Source organism: Ammospiza caudacuta, chromosome 4 (assembly GCF_027887145.1).
Source record: "Ammospiza caudacuta isolate bAmmCau1 chromosome 4, bAmmCau1.pri, whole genome shotgun sequence".
In the NCBI taxonomy this organism is placed as follows: domain Eukaryota; kingdom Metazoa; phylum Chordata; class Aves; order Passeriformes; family Passerellidae; genus Ammospiza; species Ammospiza caudacuta.
The window spans coordinates 20401422-20405000 of NC_080596.1; the positions used below are offsets into that span (position 1 = coordinate 20401422).

At 45.6% G+C, this 3579-nt stretch overlaps 1 protein-coding gene across 1 annotated transcript in view; it reads right to left on the reverse strand.

Annotated features, from left to right (window-relative positions):
- Positions 1 to 3456: 3456 nt before the first annotated feature.
- The window catches only part of HNRNPD (heterogeneous nuclear ribonucleoprotein D), an 11107-nt gene continuing 10984 nt past the window's right edge, over positions 3457 to 3579 (reverse strand). The window contains 1 exon segment of the mRNA XM_058804306.1: positions 3457 to 3579. This exon segment is cut by the window's right edge and continues 1948 nt beyond it. The gene's annotated coding sequence lies outside the window, so the exon portion shown is untranslated.

Consider the following 3579-nt stretch of genomic DNA (forward strand, 5'->3'; position numbering starts at 1 on the left):
GGTGCTGCAGTTTGCTATTGATGTATAGAGGTGCAGCACAAAAACCCCAAACCATCCAAACAAAAAAACTCCAAAATACCCCACATTATCATTGTCTCTTCCCTAAATGTTCTTCAAGCTCTCACTGCAAAAGACTCCCAATGGTCTAAAGCCAAAAGAGGCTGGAATTTTGCCTGTCCTTTTTTCACAGGCTGGTGGTGGCTGGTGACTTGCTGATTTCCCCATACAGGACTTGTTTTCCCTTGTCTGCATGGCAATTTCATACCACAGCAAAGGAAAGAAAAGGAAGAGAACACAGTTCCACAAGAACTCCCCTAGGGGTCGGTGTACTCATGAAATCTGGTACTTTTGGATGAAACATCCCTTAAGAGGAGTGAAACCTGGAAAGAGAAACTTGCATTTAACAGTTGTTATAATGTGCGAAAGGAGTAACAGTAACGCAACTGATTAACTTAACTGAGTTTACTAATTTAACAACCACATTAAGGACAAGGGGGAGAATGTGGGAGGCTGAAATTTGCAGTCAAGAAGTGCAGCCGTGAGAGCTGAGGATCTGGAAACAAACCAGCTTGAAAGGGAAATACTGTGGGTGTGCCAATCAGGCAGGCAAGGCAGAAGTCAGAAACCTGAGAAGGCCTTTTCAGTCCCCCCACCACCTCAAGGAACATTTGAGCCAGAAATTTTATGAAAATGTATTTTTCTCCTCTTTTTAAAAGGAGAGAAAGACAACAGCTAATTTAACTATTCTGCATAAATATATATAGAAATGTCAAAAAGTGATAAGCCCTTTCAATTTATTGCTCTGGTACTTGAACCGTGAAAATATTGAAGGAGAAGGAAATGGATTACTGAATAGTGTGCTCATAGAGCTGCTGCCACCCAGTGTCAAATGAAAGTATAAATAAAATTAGCAAGGCTACAGAGATAGAATTTCAACCAAAGGCTTAGAAAAGGCAGTTTAAAGCAGTAAAAAAACCTTAACCCTTAAAGGATTGCATGTCACACTGCTGGGGTTGTACCTTCCCCTCTTTCAGTAAAGGAGCTGCTTGTTTCATTACAAAGCAAAGTTTGTTTGTCATCAGATACACATGACTTGAAGAGAGATAAGAGCATCAGGTTTTAGCCATGACCTGCTGACTTGTGTCCACAGTTCCAGTTTCTCACAGCCTGCCCTAGTCCCTGGCTGTGGCAGTGGGATGTGGGGTGAGGCCCTGAGGTGATCCCTGTGCAGGTACTATAGGGCTGCACTTGCCTGCTGCAGCTCTCACCTGGCACGTTCCCATTCCCTGCTCTGGCAGGGTCTGTGCCAGCAGGGCAGGAGCTCCTGTTGTCATTTCTTCCTTGGCTCTGGATAGCAGATGCTCCTCTGTTGAGCAGTGCTGGAAGGCAGCCCTGGCTTGGACACCACAGCTTGCTGCAGTTCCAGCTAACGCGCACTCCAGTGGCTGGATGCTCTGGATAAGAGTGGCTCCTGCTTCCTGCTGCTCTTGCTGACAGAGGGTCCAGCATGTAACTACTCAGGAAGCCTCAGATAACTTCAGTTGCTGCTTCTTAAAGCTCTGGCTCTGTCTTGCAGCTCCAGCTCCTGCACAGTTGTGAGGAGAGATGCTGCTGCTGCTCAGTTCAGGTGATTTCAGTTCCAGTTACTGAACACTCCAGCTTTGACTTGTTTTCAGTTGAAGGTGATTCCAGGTCAAGCTTGTTAAACTCCAGCTTTTATGTAGCAGTTCTGGCTTCCTAAAGCTCCAGCTGATGGACATAGACTTATTTTTATTTCTAGCTCATTCCAACTCCACTTCGTTGAAGCTCTACCTCCAGAACTGGATGCTCAGAAAAAAAAGTTTCTCCTGCTTCTTACAGCATCGGCTGTAAGACATTCTGCTGATGGACATTTTCCCGCAAGTTACTGCTCAAGTTATTTGAAGGCATAGGTTAGTTCAGCTCCTGCTTCTTCAAACTAGCTCTACACAGCATCTCTGGCTACTGGCCAGAAGAGTGGGAGCACTGGTGGGACAATGTTTTTTTGGGAGGGCACAGGTACTTCTATTAGGAAATCAAAGGCTCTCAAATCCCCACACCCACTGCCTTCCCAAAAAGGCAGCCATGGGCCTCCTGGAAATCAGGAGAAACCAGGATTCTACTGACTCATGCAGGCACTCAATTCATTTAATGGAATATAAAAGCCAGGCCAGCACACCATCGATCCCATGGCTCTCATCATAAGCTCTTTGTCAGTGCTGGCTGCAAATACATGCTCTGTATCCATGGGCAGGCAAGAGCAATGTCATCTTCTGTCCATTCCCTTGGATGCAGAAGATAAAAGCTCTTTTTGGATGGCCTGTCACAGAGTTATCATCTCCTGCCCAAAAGCTTGTTTGGGTTTGGATTTATTCTAGGCCAGTTCCTGCAGAAAATACTGTTGTGTGCTGGAGGCAGAGGGAGATGTGTGAATGGATGTCCACGTGTTCCCAGCAGTGCAGGAGCCATGGCATGCATGAGAGGCACTGGATCAGCTCATGCATGAACAGCCCATGACTGTGAGCAGCATCCCATCACTTCACACCTGAATGTCCTAAAGCTTCATGCATTAGTGCCCCATCAGCATATGCATGAGTGCCCTATTTATTCAGACCTTAGCATCCAATCACTTCATGCACAAGCACTCAATCTATTGACAAGCAAGCCTGGAAACAGCCTTGCTCACATGAGCACCCAATTAATTCATGCCCCAGTGCTCAATCAGCTCACACAGGAGCAGCTATTTCTCATGCACCCACAGCACATGCATGAGTGCTGTGCTGGGCAGAAATTGCAGGGTTCAGGTCAGTGATGCCATATTCCCACCCTCTGGCACTTGTTGCTGCAGGTGTTTCTCCACTGAAAACTAGTAGTTAGATGGCTGCACAGTGATAATGACACTGCACTGACAGAAAGCGCACAGCTCTTCTACCACAGCTGACAGCGAAGGTTCCAGATGCCTGCTTTCCTGAGACTTCAAATTTTTCTAATACAAAAAGCTAGTCAAACATTTGTACATTACTCGCTCTCCTTGCTAAGCTGCGTGCAGCTGTACTGGATATACTGGATATCTGAGCAGGGGATCATGGAACCTACCCCTGCCCCAAAACCAACTCGAAGAGAGCATTCAGGATGTTATCCAGCTGCAGGATGAGAAGAACAACATTACCTAGGGAAGTTCCTCCAACAAGGCTAAGCAGCACAGCAGAGTCTCTCTGAGAGGTATATATATACGTATACACAGCTCAGCATGTTCAGTAAGTCATCAAGAACAGCAGCTCTTCAACAGTGAAGAAACAGAGACAAAAAATACATTCCTGTAGCCAAATGCATTTGAGAACTAGGCAAAGACTGAAAATTACAAAGGCTTAATACATTTATTAGCAACTGCTGGCATGTACTGTAAAATAGGCTACAATCTTCATGCACAAGGAATTCAAGGTTAAGTACTGGCCAAGCATTGCAAAGCACAGGTTAAAGAGAAAGCTGAAACAGCATGCACAGCTTCCACAGGCTTATTAAACTGTTCTGAGCATGTAAATCCATCTCACACTTGTCCAG